Genomic DNA, 16,340 nt, shown 5'->3' with positions numbered 1-16,340 from the left:
TCTTATCCTAATCTCATCACACAAGCACTCGGCCTGGTCTGGTCCCTCATGACTCCCCCTTGCCCAGCTCCGTCAGGGTGCAAGCCCCCCGAGGCCGTCTCTGCATCCTGTCCCCCCATTGTAGCCTCTGCATCACTGGGACTTTGGTGTGACCAGAGGAGGCAGTTCTGGGCCACCTCGTGATCACTTTTCACACCAGCCACTTACAAATGACCCTTATGGTACAAGTGGAAACCCCCGGGTGGGTCTCTGTTTCCAGGCCTCTCTGGTCACACACTAGCATTTAGTGCCCTGACAGTCGTGACACTGGGGGGAGCCTATGGGCTTCTGGCCCAGGCACAGATGACAGAATTCTCTGTGTTCCAGGACTTGAGGTGGTATAAGGGTTGGCAGGGTTGGCTTGTGCTGTATTTCAGGACTTCCCCTGTGTGGGACTACAGCCTACGGTGTGGAGGAAACGCTGTCCTCTTGACTACCCAGGTGCTATGTTGCCCGGATTCTGTGGCTGGAAGCAGCAGCAGGGGGAGGGGAAGAGGGGAAGAAGGAAGGAAGAAAATCAGACTCCTGAGCAGGCTCCCAGTGGCCCTGTGGGGCGGCCAGCTCTCCTCCTACCAGCTGCTTCCCCTGCATGCTGGCTGGCCCGTTCGCCTCCAACTGAGTGGAAGCCTTCCCTCCGGTTCCCTCTACCAGTCTGTGCTAACGAGGGTTTCTATTTCCATCCCCAAATCGTCAAACACCGGATGCTGGACACTGGACAATGACATTTCCTCTCACTCCTAATCAGAGGACATGACAGCACTATCAGCGGTCGCACTTGAGTGATCTTCTCGCCAGAGAGGCAGACACAGGTGTGCGGTGTAAAGTCAGGGACGCGGCCACAGGTAAATGAGACAAAAGCTTTGATGTGGTAAAGTTATATGAATATAAGATAAATAAATATAGGAGTTAGTACACATAAGTTTCAGAAAAGGAGAAAATGAGGAAATAATAAATATAACGAGCCAGGAAACTTGAGAATAAAAAGTAAGACAATGTTCATGGACAACCAAACACATTTGTGGACTAAAATAGAAGCATGACATTTTCTAAGAAGGTTTTCTTCACAGAGGGAGAATTTCAAGCATGTAATATTCTTTGCTCATGTGAAATCAGCTTTGGTCATTTTAGTGAATCAACCACACAAACACGGGTTAAACGTCATTTACTATCTGGATTGGGTAGCTCACACGTTTATGGACTGATGTGTTTTTTTTTTTTTATGTTGTTTGTATATTTTTCATATCGGTACAGTGGGTGTTAGGAGGTATGTATCTCCAAGACAACCAGATGGTGGAAAAGGGATTTGGAATTTACGGTTTGGCACACATCACAGAAGCTGGCAGTGCAGACGTGGGTCCCTTCAGCCCAGACTTCAACTCAGGTTCCGACCTCTGCCTCAGCTTTGTCCTCTTTGAAATGGGGGTGATGTTTCCTGCCTTGAATAGTCGTCTTGAGGATTAAGTCAACTGATGGGTGTCAGCCTCACGGGCCACGGTCACAGCGCAGAAATGTCTGCTATGTGTGCCGATTCTCTTCCAGAAAACAAGCCCACACCCTCAGGCATTAGAGCTGTATCATCCAAAGCTCAGGCCCCCAGCATGGGATTCTGACCTGTGATTTTGGGGTTACAGCCTCTGCAGAGGTTGCTGTGTCCTTCATTTTATAGATGAAGAGAGTGAGTCTGAGGAAAGCTAAGTGGCTTGCCTAACGTGGCCCATGTGGGGCAGACACCTAGGCTGTCCTCCTTCCATGGCAGGTTTTCCTTGTATACTAGACTCACACACCATGGCAAGTCTTTTCCTGTCACTATCACTAAGAGTTTGGGGCAGATGACTTTTGTTTCCTTTTTAATGAGATCTTTAGTAATCTGCATGAAGGTGGGGGGGTGTCTCTGTCTTCATGGTCCTCAACTAGCCTATGTGGTCAAAATTGAGGCCAAAATTCATGGCTTTATAGAAACTTAGCAGGGTGACTAGGTAACAAACAGTCCCATTCCCTTAGAAACGGTGAGTTATGTAACTTGCATACTTAGGAAACAATAACTACCATCAAATATTTGAAATACTGTCATATGAAATAGAAATTAGTCCTCAGCAGCTAGAATGGTTCCTGACCATAGCAGACTCTTACAATATATCCCTTGAATCGGATTGAGTTGAACTTATTCTATACGTTTCCGGAAGCTAAAGTTAAGAACAATAGGTACGTAACATAAAATGGTAATTTCACTTTAAGAATATTATGAATAACACTCCAACCCTCGACACAACCCAACAATGGGATGGACTGCCTTGCTGAGTGGGAGGCTTTCTGTTCCCAGTAACGGTCAAGAAGGCAATAGAAAAGTTCCTTTTCAGGGGCTGGCAGGGTGGGGGCAGAGTGTTGGTATAGGACCCTCAACTGTGTAGTAGAATGAACGTGATACAGCTTTTCCCTAATGGTTGTGGATCTTGAAATATTCAGATTCAGACACTAAGAATAATCACGGTCACTGTGTTAAATGGCTAATAATGAGAATACATGTATATATTTTGAGATTTATATATATATATATATATATATATAATTTTTAAGTTAATTTATTTTGAGAGAGCGTGCAAGTCGGGGAGAGGCAGAGAGAGAGGAAGAGAGAGGATCCCAAGCAGACACCATACTGTCAGCACAGAGAGCCCAACGCAGGACTTGATCTCGTGCACCGTGAGATCATGACCTGAGCCAAACCAGGAGTCAGTCACTTAACCAACTGAGCCACCTGGGTGCCCTGAGATTATTTTTTTTAATTTTTAAAAAATGTTTTAAATTTTTTGAGGCAGAGAGAGACAGAGCACAGGTGAGGGGCAGAGAGAGACACACACACAGAATCTGAAATGGGCTCCAGGCTCTGAGCTGTCAGCACAGAACCCAACATGGGGCTCAAAGCCACGAACTGTGAGATCACGACCCGAGCTGAAGTCAGAAGCTCAATGAACTGAGCCACCCAGGTGCCTCCTGAGATTATTGTTTTAAGGCAAATTTGTTATCGTGCTCTTCATACCATCACTGCACTCAATGTAAGTGTGCATTCCATTACCAAAAGCTGAACCTGTCACAAGTGCGGGCTACTCCGTTATTCACATATCAGCTGTGTCTGGCGTTGGCTTGCTTCGTGCCTTACACACAGCAGTTCAGTGAACAAAAGAACAAAAGTGTAAGGTTTGGAACTGAGTTCTTGGGATTTGGAATACATGTTGAAATAAAATCTCATGCTATTAGATTACTTTTTCCTAAAAGTACGTGCAGTTGACGTGAAAGTTGCACATGCAATGACAGACCATTCCAACACGGATGCTGAGCTATCTCGAGTCCCGGAGCATGTGCAGTCCCAGGACAAGACGTCAGACTGGAGGAGAATTTTGAAAGCATTGTTCTCTCAAAAGCCTTCAAGTGTACATATCCTTTGAGCTACCTGTTGCCCTATGAATTTATGTTAAGGGGATAATTAACAACGTAAAAAGTTTTAGGTAAAAGATCGGTCATTAAAACTCCTTCTATGAAGCAGAAAAAAAAAAGCCAACTGATGAAATTATAATAGAGGATTAGTTAGATATATTTAGTGTAGCTGTAAAATGGAATACTATATGCTATGGAAAATGATGTTATAAAAATATATTTATTGATATAGAAAGATATGTATATGCATAAAATAAAAAGGAGTAAAGAACAAAATTACAGTATAATCGATCTTAATTTAAAATTGTATGTGCAAGGAAAACAGTTGCAAAAAATTTTGAGCCAACATATTAAAGGCAGTTATCACTGAATTCTGGTATTTTCAGCGTTTTAAGTTTTTTATGAGATAGATACATATATGTGTATGTGTGTGTGTGTGTGTATATGAACACTGATTTCCTACATGGGCATACAGCAGTTGTGTAAAGAAAACGAAAATTAAAAAACTCCTTTAGCTTTGTGGCAGTTCAATACTAGTGGGAATGACAACATTTAAAACATAAGTTCCTGACCATGTTGTCACCAAAAAGTGAGGGGGAAGAGAGATGATGCCTTGAAAAGGTGTAATTTTGAACAATTAAAAATTAATGGTGTGGTAGATAGAGAATGTCAGATCCAAACGACTGGCTCCTTTCTGAGTCTTAATGGGGATTAGATTTGTCTTATTTACGAGAGTTTCAATTTCTCAGTCCCACCCCCTCATCACTGGAAGAGAAAGCAGAGTCCAGAAAAGTCGAGTGTGCGCTTCAAGGTCACAGGACAGGGACAGAACTGTCCCACGTGCTCTGGTCAAGGTTACGCTGCTCAGTAATAGAGTTGGGAATGAGCGAAATCATATCTCAGATGTGTTTTACAAGAGTTACAAATGACTGTCCAGGACATACCACCATGGAAAAAAGACACCTCGGGGTCAAAACGCGGCTGCAACCCTGAGTGTCACCTGGGCCAGCTGTCCCCCTGCCTCATCCCCAGCACCGTCATGTCTGCAAGGGCGTGATGATGTGCCCTTTTTAAGGCTACTGTGAGGTTGAAAAGGGGACGAGTCAGGAGTAAGACAACGTGGCTGACAAAGGCTGCGATACGTGCTTCACATTATTATCGACAACGTGCCTCTCCATGTGGAAATTGGCAGTAAAGAGGACTTTCTCAAAAGAATAACCCATTCTTTTTCAAAGTCGTCACTGTTACCCTCCATGCGCTGAGAGTGTCACACGCTGCCTCTGAGAGACAAAGGGAGTGCCAACACGTCCACGCCATTCGCGGGCCGGTCGGCAATGCCCTTTCCACCAGCCAGTCTGCACAACTCCCTGAGACCCCAATTAAAGAATCTGGGCACAAGTCATGTGAAACTTATCAGGCACCATACACATATCATGAAGGAAAAATTTTTAAAAATTAAAAACATCACGTTGAAATATAAATACACCTTTTGGCTAATGCCCCCGTTTAATTCGGCTTGTTTTGGAAATACTTAGATTACCTACAAGCTCCCATCAGTGTAAAGACACAAGAAAAAGTGATAGTTGATGTACCAGTTTAACGTGCATATTTAATCAACTAGACAATAAAGTAAAATCAAGGCATCTCAATATCAGAACCAGCAAGAAATGCTGGTAGCAAAGAACCCTTTCTCAACTGGCCTAGTTCGACAACACGCGCCAGCACATCCCCAATCCTTGCTTTCAGGTAACATTCCTTGCATGCCTAGCAAAAGTACACGGCCCGTCATATTAACATACCACAGTCTATGACTCTTCCAACGTCAGCATCGATGGCACAGACGTCCAGACGGCAGCTGCGTGCTCCTTGGCCTCAGCCTCTGCGTGAGCTTCTCTGCGCACAAGAGAGGACAGAAGAGGTGGTTAATGGAACTGAGATCACCCCCTTGAATTGATGGGACGGAGAGTGTCCCTGCATGTCTGCCACTCCCCTTAATGCAAGGAAGGCCATGCACGCAGGCCTCACACTCACGGCAGTGCGGCTTGGGCACAGTCCTGGGCCTACACAGCCCGACTGTACCCTTCAAAGGCATAGTGCCTTGGAAATCGAAGTCTGCTCTTTAGTAACAATTAAAGGACAAGGTCAGGCGTGTGAAACTTGAGTCAGTCCTTAGGCCTCCGGCCTCTGTACAAAGACCACCAACAAAGGGAGAGGACTCAGAGATGAGCCCAGGTGCCCGGGACACCACTTGCCCATCAGGGAGTAATCACAGACATCCACAGAAGGTTCCGGACCCTGGGGTGTGCACGCCCGCTTGAAATATGGCAGCGGGTGGGATCGAATAAGAATCTCAGAATCAGGTTGCTTGCCTGAGGCCACATGAGGACTAATTCTACAATGGAAATAGGAGCTTTAAAAAAAAACAGAATAAAGAAAGATGGGAAGAGGAAGGAAGGAAGTCTGATATTTCCCATTTTCTGGGTGTGCTCAGAGAAGTGGGGGCCTTGAAGGGAAAGAAAGGAATAGAGTTCCTTTGGAACATTAATTCAACTTTTTCTAACCACCAAGCATATTCATTCCAATTTTAGCAGCTCTGTGGGAGGAGATAAGAAGCATGACATTGTACGCGCTCAACTTTGCTTCTGTTCTGCGCCTCTACCTGGGACGCCCTCCCTGCGGGTCCCTACAGCCCTCCCGGAGCCACACTTTCCACTGGGGAAGTGAGGAGACTCCAAGCCTCCTCACACTCCACACTCCACACTCCACACTCCAAGCCTGCTCACAACGGCACCGACGGAAGTGGCCACTACCGACCATTGGCCTATGAGAGGTCGGGCTCTGCATTACAGGCTGGAGGCCCACAGTCCCATTTTGCTCAGGGCAGGACGTACCATTCCCACTTGACGTTGGTTCAAGGTACCGTGTGGCGCTGGGACACACAGCTAGCACACAAGACCAGCTCTCTCTGACTTTAGCGTTCTTTCTACATCTCCAGGCTGCCCTGCACCATCCCAGCCCCACAAAAACGTCATCCTGGTTTTTCTATTCTCTTGGAAGGAAGCATTTAGTCCTTTTGAACACAGCCTGGTTCACATGCAGAAACCTTCGCTTGTGTCTTCTAGGGCAGCACATTGTTATTAAATGTGGAGACCATTTTGGATCACCCCCCAGATCAAATGTAGCATGTGACCAATTTTAAAAGGGGTCATGAAGGTATCAAGTTTCTGCTGATTTCTAATAAATGGGAAAAATAAAACAAAGAACCCATTAGAAGCTATTTAAGAGAATTTCAGGTCTTGGAATCTGACTTTATTACTGAAAATGGCATTAAATCTAGTTTCTACTTGGGTTAGAACATGCTTGCCTGTTGTGAGTCAGAAGTAAAAGTTCTGATGGCTCCGAGTGGCCCCATATGGTTCCCTGTACCAGCACAGGGGAGGCCACCTGTGAATGACACTGACCCAGCCGACTGGGGAGGGTGGAGCCAGTACACGCCTGGGCCTTGTTCTGTCTCCTTTAGCTGAGCGGTTCTGTGCAGGGAAGGGGCAAGGGCTGCATGCAATCCTGAGGGCGGGGAGGGAAGGGGGTGCGACAGGAGGACAGGCTTTGTGTCAGAAACATCTTTGCTGAGGTCTATCTCCCAACCCACTCAGAAAGAGAAGTTCATGGCGAATGAATAGCATTAATGCTCACGTGATCGAGTAAGGTGTAGGTTTGTGCGTGTGTGCATGTGTGTGCGTGTGTGTGCATGTGTGCATGTGTGTGTGCACACAACACACTCATTTCACCTAAAATCACCATTGCTTTCATTTGTTTTTAGTCAATTATCTTTCTTTTTAAAAACTCAGTAGGTCTATAGAAGTTTACATGACTTTACGTTTATCAAAACAGGGTATCGGATTTTGAAATGTTGGAAAACATTGACTAGACTCCAACTTATTCAGTCCCCGGTCTTTCGCATTTCTTCTTAAGGCCAGAATAGCCAGCATCCCGGCTCTAATGGTCTGTACAGATACTCACAGCCACGTGAGTTAAAGAAGCATGAACAAGCATGGGTCAGCCCCAGCCTTTTTTTTAAGTCTATCTAAAAATATGAATAATCTAATTACTGTGGATGGAAAATGACAGCATTTCAAAAGCTTTGGGCGAGTTTCTCACTTGTAAAGTGGGAATAATGGATTAGAGAGTTTTTGACCTCTCTGATTAAGCTTTATTTACCAGTAAGTTAGGGAGCTGGGTCTTCAAATTATGTGAATATTCTGGTTAATTAGTAAGTAAGAATGATTCCATGTTATCTTTTACACACAAAATTGTACTTCTTTCCGCATCAGAAGAGAAGTAGCAAGCCTTCCACGGAAATTACAACAGCAACACAACTAAAACTTCAACAGGGCAGGCTAACTAACTCCACAAGTCGGGGTCAGCTTTGGAACCTCACACACTGGAGACTGACGGAGCCATCAGAACACAGAGCATTTACTTGTCCCTTCCCGTAGCCTTCCTGAAAAAGACACCAGATTTATCGTTACCTGTGCCATCCATATTCTAGGATCTCTGCTATGGTTCCTTTTTGGGTAAAGGGAAGATATATTTACAAAGACCTGAAAACAGAGACTTGTCATGTGCTAATAATGACCATGCATTGGTTTACTTAATCCTCACAGCAAAGTAGGGGAATCACAAGACCGACTCTGCAGGTGACAAAAATGAGACACAGACAAGCTCAGTAACTGGCTTCAGATCACTTCATTCGTAAACAGTAGGACCGGATTTGAAACCTGACAATCTAATTCCTCAGCATGTGCCCCTGAACACCACACTAACTCCTCAATAAAGTTCGAGTTCACTTTAAAAGCCATGAAATCATCATATACCTAACCATCATACACCTAGACCGAGCAGAATCTCAGGAAGAATTTAATAAGAGGTTTCTTACTATCTAGGTCACTTGCCCCTGTGTTGTCCACCAGCCACGTGGGCCACTGAGCACTTCAGCATGCCTACTTCAAGGTGACACGTGCTATGAATGTAACATACACTCCACAGGACGCTATGAAGAGAAGAATATAAATATTCCATGAATAGATATGTATTGCCTATTGATACAATAGTATTATAGGGTACATAATATATTAATAAAACTAACTTCGTCTGTTTATTTTCGTTCACTTTAATCTCTGTTGGAAAAGGCAGTCTTACGCTTGTAATTTTGTGACTTGTGCTATGGTCCCATTGGGCAGTGCTGATCTGGAGTCTCACTTAAAGGGCTCGTTTGACCATGATTTACATTTTGAGTGTTTATCAGAATAGAGCCAAATATAAATGCTCGGAGTGGACACATTCTCACCAGAGAAGAGTACAAAACACTCAAGTCAGCCCCAGGAGTGTTAGCTTTATCATCTTCTCAAAATGTGTAGCTTCTGAAATTAAAGTTCTGAAGTTAAAGTTCGTAACACCCGGCTGATCAGATCAGGCAGACTGTGTGCCTCATGCTGGCAGATTGGGTGTGGCATTTTTGTTGAGCAGCTGAGAGTTGGCTGCTTTATGTTTATTGTAAACACGAATTATTATGCATTATATAAACTGCTATGTGTTCACATCTTTCTCAGTCTCCTAGGACTTGCCTCCGTGGCAGTGCTGTAGTGGCCCATACTCTGAATTCTAAAACTGTGCTATTTGCTTATCATTGGCTTTTCAGGCCAGGGAAGTTAGCTCTAGGGAGCTAACTTCCATTCATACCTTATGGAAAAGCTGGGCTGTGAGAAGTGACCACAGAGAGCTTCAGATACATGAACATATGGCCACGGCCTATAGCAATGATAATAAAAACAATCCCAACAACCAGCTGACCACCGTGTTAACTTGGGCAGCCGTCCTCTTGTAAGACTGGGATAAGAGCTCTCGTGACATTGCCTAATGGTCTGCAGGGGAGATTTGGCTCTTGTTGGCCTGCCAATGGAGTAAGAGCAGACTAAATGGAGTGGAGCAGAAAATCCTCTCTAAACGGGGTGAGCACATGACTGATATTTTAAAGAATTTGGCATCTGAGAAATAATGGGACTTTCTTAGTATTGTCTGAGGAGACGGAAAAATGAGATTTAGATGTAGATCCCAATTAATCGCCTACAGAGAGAGTCAGCAATCCCCAAACCCCAGTCTCACCTGCGTCACGGCGTAAACATAGCCGCACGAACCCACCACTGACAGGGTCCCCGGAGGTGGGTCCCGGGAGGTGCGGTGGGGGAGGAGAGAGTGTGTGTGTGTGGGGGGGGGGGGGGAGGGTGGCGTGCAGGGGGGCGGGGAAAGGAAATTTGCTCCCTGGGGAAGACCTCCCCAAGTCAGGTGTGGGATCCCCGGGGGGAGGCAGGGTATTTATGTTCTGACACTGGCTTGTCAACTCACCATCACAACAACACGCGAGAGCGCGTGATGTCAGCCACACCCTCGAGAACCGCCGTACACGGGCAAAGCAGGGCCCTGCTCACCCGGGTCCCTTTCCTGGACTCATTTACCTTCTCAGCCAAACCAGAACCTTCAAAAACTGCTCTTCAAACCACATCCTCTCTGAGCGCCCCAGGTCACATCCGAGCACTGATTGAACAAATATTCATGTGTGCCCGGGAGGCAAGCTGGGGCAGATTTGAGCTGGGATGTCCGAAGCCCCAGCTCGTGCGTCCTCTACTTTCATTTTCTAGAAAGGGGGTTTTCATTAATGAAAGTTTAAAAGCCATTGGACTAGCCGATCTCTAAGGCCTTCTTCCGCTGGAAGGCGAGGGCGTTGTTAGGTGCTTTATGACACCTGGCGTGATACCAGAATACTTGGACCGATTTGGCTTGTGATTAGGAACCTACATCTCCAGGAGATACAACATGGATGTGGGCATAAAGAAAGCAATGAAGAAAGGGAATCATTCAAGCTTAATTACTTACACTGTGTACATACCAATTGGGAGGCTATTTAAGGAACCGCAGCCTGAAACGTCGAATTTCTATTCGGTGTCCCCACGCCCCTCCACGCAACGGGCTGTATCTTCCCCGCGTTCGTCGTCCGACAGAGAAGAAAACAGCACAGTCCTCAGCCCAGGATGCATATTGGAATCACCTGGGGAGCTTTTACAACACACTGACATCCACCTGGAGAGACTGCGATTTAATTGGTCTGAGGTGGAGCCCAGGCATCAGTATTTTTTACAAAGCTCCCCAGGTGATCCTAATGTGAAGTCGAGGTTGAGAGAAAGCGGCTCCGAAGAAAGGCTGGAAACCCGTCCAAAGAGTCCCGGGTTTGAAGCAGTGTCCTGCCTCTCGCCACTGCCGGGAACCTCGCCATTCGGCTGCCTCCTCCGTTAGGGAGCACGGAGAAGGCGAGACAACATGCCTGCCCCGCTCACCTTCTAGGGCTCTTACGAAAATCACTCTGGAAATATAAGGGACAGCTGGTAACAGAAACCACGGCTGTATAATATTACTACGTTTAAGGAAGCCTCAGAGAAGTAAAACTCAAAACCATGCACGAGGCACAGAAGCAGCATGAGAAGTGAGAACAGTCAAAAAATGAGAGGAAAAGGGCCATATTCCCAGGTTTTCGCCACAAAGCTGTGCTATGGCTTATCTATCTCTTGACTACGAAACCAATGATTTGTGACTTGAGCTTAAATCCTTTTATGATGTAAGATGAAAGTGTCCAGACATAGGGCGAGGAGATCTATGATTTTACATGTTGGAGCTGAAACCAGAAGTCCCCTAAGCCTGTGATTTAGACAATCTAGTCCAGGAGGCATTTCCTGCCTGGAAAGAGCTGAAGCAGGCCACTCTGGGGCAGGAGAGGCAAGACACTGAGCCCAGAGGAAGACACCGGGTCCTGGTCCTAAACAAGCCTACCTTACAGACAGGAAGCCAACAGGCGAAGGCAGGCGCTCGCTCTTGGAGAGGGAAAAAGCCGTCCATTCAGACGGAGACGAGAAGGCTCAGAGCCTCTGCAGGTTCACACGCTCTGTGAGGTTTCTGGAAAGCTCACTGTGATGTGGCAGGTGGCTGGGTGCTCTCTGTTCTGACCCAGGGGTCACCCTCACACTAGAGGACTCTGCAGGTTTGGGACCCAGGTTTGGGAAGGACTTTAATATTGTCATGGTGCTTTTAACCATTTTCAGGGGTGCCTGGGTGGCTCAGTCGGTTAAGTGTCTGACTTTGGCTCAGGTCATGATCTCACAGTTCATGGGTTCGAGCCCCGCGTCGGGCTCTGTGCTCACAGCTCGGGGCCTGGAGCCTGCTTCCGATTCTGTGTCTTTCTCTCTGCCCCTCCCCCACTTGCAAATGCTCTCGCTTCAAAAATAAATAAACATTACAAAAAAAGCACGATTCTCAAACTGTCAGAGGAAAATGCATGGAGGGGTGGCCTCTGTACCAGGGCCGACCCAGTGCCACGAGTGCACGGAAGTGGTGCCTGGGGCTCCTCCCTCGTTGCCCAGGCTGCAGCTGAGGGGTCTCTGCTCCCCCACTGATGTGGAGCTGGAGGAAACCACTGGGTCCAGAGCGGGCAGCAGACCGGCGCCCCCAGGGCCTGTGAAGGCACCGCCGTGTCAGACGCGGGGCTCGGGCGAAGGCGGGCACGGGCTCTGGGGGCCGCACGTCTGGTGGCCACAGTGAATGCCACACGGGCTTTCAGCACCCTGGATGCTGCCACGTCGTCTGGGTGCGTGGCTCTCCTCTGGTGGGGGCCCCCTGAGACACACTGGGCTAAGCAGTCCCACTCCCAAATGGCTTACGTCAAAATGACTCTGAAATTCGAGAAAAAAGTTACAAACCGCACAAGAGCCCGAGGCCCGGCTATCTAAGGAATTTCTGGGGGAACTCCCCCGTTGAATTTTTTGGGCTGTCTCTAATTTCTTGTGCATGTCTGCGCACACACAGCCCTCACCACCGTGACTCGCCTTCCGGGAGAGGGCACAGAAGATCCTGAGGTGGCCAGGCTGGGGGTGGGCAGGCTGCCCCCCCCCCCCACCTGGGCCCTCGACGGCCCTGGCCAGACAGGTGGACGTGCACCACTGACAGGGACCCAGCTTCGGGTCAGCCCTGTGCTCAAGTCATGCGAAGAACACAGTTTGTATCTGTGATCAGAACGGGCCTCGAGGCGGGTCCGCGTTCGCTCATCACACACAGGAAAGTCTGCTGTCAGCGAATCAGATGTACTGATAATATCTGACCGACTCTTCTCTGCAATGAATCCTTGTCCCTGCATCCTCAAGCATGTACACCAGACAATGAAGAACTCTGGGGGCAGGGCTCACAGAGCAAGGATGAGGGACAAGGTGAGAAAGTCGGCCAAGCTCACGTCCCTCTCTCACGGGTGACCCTTCCGTTGGCAAACCTGACTCACAAGGAAAATATCAGGTGGCTGAGATGCAGGACAGAGGGAGTGGAGGTTCAGGTTCAAGGCCAGCTGAGGCCTTGGGTGGCGAGGGAGTGGAGGGCCCCGGCCCTGCAGACGGAGCCCTCATCACAGAGAGTGGACGCCAAGGCACGTCACCCTTTACCCAGGACAGGGGGTTCGCCTCCCCTGGTCCAAGGGCTGGGGGGGGGGGGACGGATAGGGACAAGGACGCCACCAAGGAGTTGGAGAGGAGTGCCCCCATGTGCTTGGTGCCGCCTGCCGGGTGCCCTGCAGGAGCAGGGGAGCTGAAACTTCGGAGCATCGTCCCCAGAGTCCAGGCGTCACAGAAATGGGGAGAGGTCGTTCCCTTCAGGGCGCGGTGATAGCTGGAGACTGTGCTCATCAGGACAGGCAGAGCCGGAGGGGCGGTCCCGGGCCTCCAGGGGGTGGGCCAGCCTGGGGGCGGGACATGGACAGCGGCCCTCCTCCTGGCTTCTCTGGAGCCACACAGATGGTTTTACAAATGCAAAAAGGGAAATGTGGGGCGGTGTCTGTGTTAGGACCTCAGGCTTCTGCGCTCTGGGCTGCAAAACCTCAAGGTGCCCTTCTCCGGGCGGGCTGTGCGAGGGCGCAGGGGTACAGGAGGGCACGTGGGGGAGGAGGTGGTCAGCGCTGGGGGCTGCCACGTCCTGTGGGCACTAGATGGGCTCAAGGAAGTGGTGAAATATGTGCATCTATGAGTTGGACAAGCGTCTGCCTGCAATCATCTGTCTTCACTGCTCATTGTCAAACACTAAATTAGTATGAAACTTCAGGCCGTGAGGTGACAAGACGGAAAGACGAGCTTGGTCACAGATGATGGTGACAGCTGACAGGCAGTTTCCAGGCCACGTGCCCATGCTCAGAACGCACTGTGTCATCAGAGGGGAGCCCCCCAAAAACAAGCCCCTGAGACACTCCCAGACGCTGTCGGGACGCAGGAAAACCCAGTTGTCCTGACAGCACATTTGGCAGGGTCTCTTTTTAGGAAGAGGGTGGAAGGCGGTCAGTACCGCACGCATGTGGGAGCACTGCGTCACCTCAAACCAGCTGGGGCCCCCCCACCCCCCGGGCTTTGTGCAGTGGTGCTGAGGCCCAGCAGCCATAGCAAAGCCAAGAGGGGACACCGATGAGTGATGAAGCTTGTACCTCCATTTACCATGCATGGGGAGAGAGGGAAGGGGACAGCCAGGCTTTGGGGAGGAATTGTCTCCACCGTACCAATGCGACCAAATTGTTCCAAGTATGTTCCACTTGGTAACTTCTTTCTGCTAGGGAGGCCAAGGATTTCCAAACCCCATGTAAATATGAGTCATTACTAACCCTTTATGGCTCAAGGATAACTGGAAGCTCATTTTATCATTTGCCTTGTAGACCAAATCCATTATTAACCATTTTTGAAAATAGTAATGTGGGCACCATACCCTGCCGGGCATTATAAGATCAGTATCTCTCTAGATCTATACCTGTATCCATTTGTAGACTCCATAGACAGTCCCAGCCTGCAGGTGTGTAACGTTCCAGGTACAGAAGCAACCAGTGGGCAACATCAGGTAAGTGTTCTTCAAAACGATACGCTTCTCTTGGGCCGTGACCTCCCCACCGTGGTGGGGATTCAGACCCCGGATCAGCAGATGAATACATGCCAGGGAGGTTTTAGAGGGAACTCCTGACACGTGCCCCTCTGTATGAAGTCTGCGATTCATCTTTCTCTATCAGATTCTCTCTGACACTGTAAGTACTGAGGTCTTGGAGTAGGTGTACGAACTCAGAAAAGAGGAAGCAGGGACTAGACAAGCGTCAGGAGCAGTGCCCTGAAGCCTGAGTATGATCCGGGCAAAAAGATAAGAGGAGGACATTCCAGACAGGGGGGGATTGGAGCCACGGTGCATTGGGGGCCAGTAGGGTGGCAATCAGCCCAGACACAAAGTGTGGCCTGGAAACCGTATTGTCTGTCGCGCAACATCCATTTGGTGAGTTATGTACAGCAAGACTGAAAACATCAGATTGTTTCTTCTTCCGTCCAGCCATGGGAAGAGGCTGACCCCGAATACAGGTGCTTCAGCTTAGGAGAGAGGGGCAATCAGCCAGACAGGGGTGTCGCCAGGGAGAGGGAGACAGAGGGAGCTTCTGCCCTTGGAGCTTCTCTCTAGACAGAGGGAGCTTCTGCCCTTAAAACCATTTCATTTCAAGACGGAGGAGGGGGACAACCCAGATACAGAGAATCAAGAAATTCAAGAACAGACTTATACTTAAAAACTGATCGTAGGGGAAAAGAGAGAGAGAGAGACAAACCAAGAAACAGACTCTTAACAATAGACAGCAATCTGATGGTCACCAGAGGGGAAGTGGGTGAAAACAGGTGACCGGGATGAAGGACGAACTTGTGAGGAGCACGGGGTGATGCATGGAGTGTGGAATCACCATACTGCCCACCTGAAACTAATATCACATGTACGTTGACTAACTGGAATTTAAATAAAAACTAAATGGAATTAAAAAAATAATAATAAAAAAATAAAAACTTGCCATCGCTCTCTTGAAACAAAAGCGGTTTACAAGCAAAGAGGTGACAGTGCCTTTTGAAACCAATGGGAGAAAAACAGCTCTCAGGAAAACAGACCAGTGCTCTCAGAAAGATTGCTTGTCCTATTTGATAAACGGTTCCTATTCCCACTTAGATGATTTTTTTTTTATCTTAAGAGAAAGGGTGTGATTCATGAAAAATATTTCTGTTTTGAAGGGCTTTTCCCCTTTATTTAAGAAATTAAAAATTTAAAACGCTTTGTGATCAATGTTGGGATGCTCTTTTGGGTATGGATGGTGTATAATTTCCTTCTTCATGTTGATATTTCAGCCATGATACAGACATTTTCTTTATTCTAGAAATGCTGTCTCACTACTGTCATTAAGTCCAGGAGACAAGGGAGGGGGAGTGCGAGCGAGACAGAGGCCTGTAGGACCCATCAATGATAAGACAAGGAGATCGGTGGGGGCAATGTGGGGGACAGAAGCTCCATGCGGTTGCCATGCGCGCACTGTCTCCCCCGTGCCCAAGGGTGCAGCTGGGTGCTTCTCCTGTATGGAAGGAAGCCCATGGCCTGCCTCAGCCTTAAGAAACCCACATTCAGTGGCACGAGAAACAAGCTTTATCTTTTCCTGGGCACATCGCTAAACAGTTTGAGCATCACCCCCGGGCAGTGCTTGTAACCCCACCCCGGGGCCCCAGGCTCCCCAGACCATGATAATCGGTCCTCACGCAAAGGACAACATCTCGCCGTGCTCCAGCAGGGCTGGCAGCAGCCCCAGGGAGCCATGGCCCTCTTGCCACATTTGCTGCCACCAATCTGGAGGACATTGTAGAGCCAGCTGGGGCTACCTGCAGCGTGGATGCTTTTAGGGCGGGCCAGTAACAAGGCAAATTCAGGTTCCCTGCAATTTTGGCGAAGCGCGGTATGCACAACCT

General features: G+C 48.3%; 1 protein-coding gene across 22 annotated transcripts in view; it reads right to left on the bottom strand.

The window, feature by feature from the left end:
* The window catches only part of MYT1L (myelin transcription factor 1 like), a 429,846-nt gene that overhangs the window by 380,174 nt on the left and 33,332 nt on the right, over nt 1-16,340 (bottom strand). For all 22 annotated transcript variants that reach the window (XM_045447886.1, XM_045447887.1, XM_045447890.1 and 19 more), the window contains exon 2: nt 5,268-5,361. The gene's annotated coding sequence lies outside the window, so the exon portion shown is untranslated. The remainder of the gene's footprint in view (nt 1-5,267; nt 5,362-16,340) is intronic.

The sequence above is a fragment of the Leopardus geoffroyi genome, chromosome A3 (genome assembly GCF_018350155.1).
Source record: "Leopardus geoffroyi isolate Oge1 chromosome A3, O.geoffroyi_Oge1_pat1.0, whole genome shotgun sequence".
Lineage (NCBI taxonomy): Eukaryota > Metazoa > Chordata > Mammalia > Carnivora > Felidae > Leopardus > Leopardus geoffroyi.
Note: the sequence above shows the minus strand (reverse complement) of the source record. Positions and strands in the feature narration are given on the sequence as shown.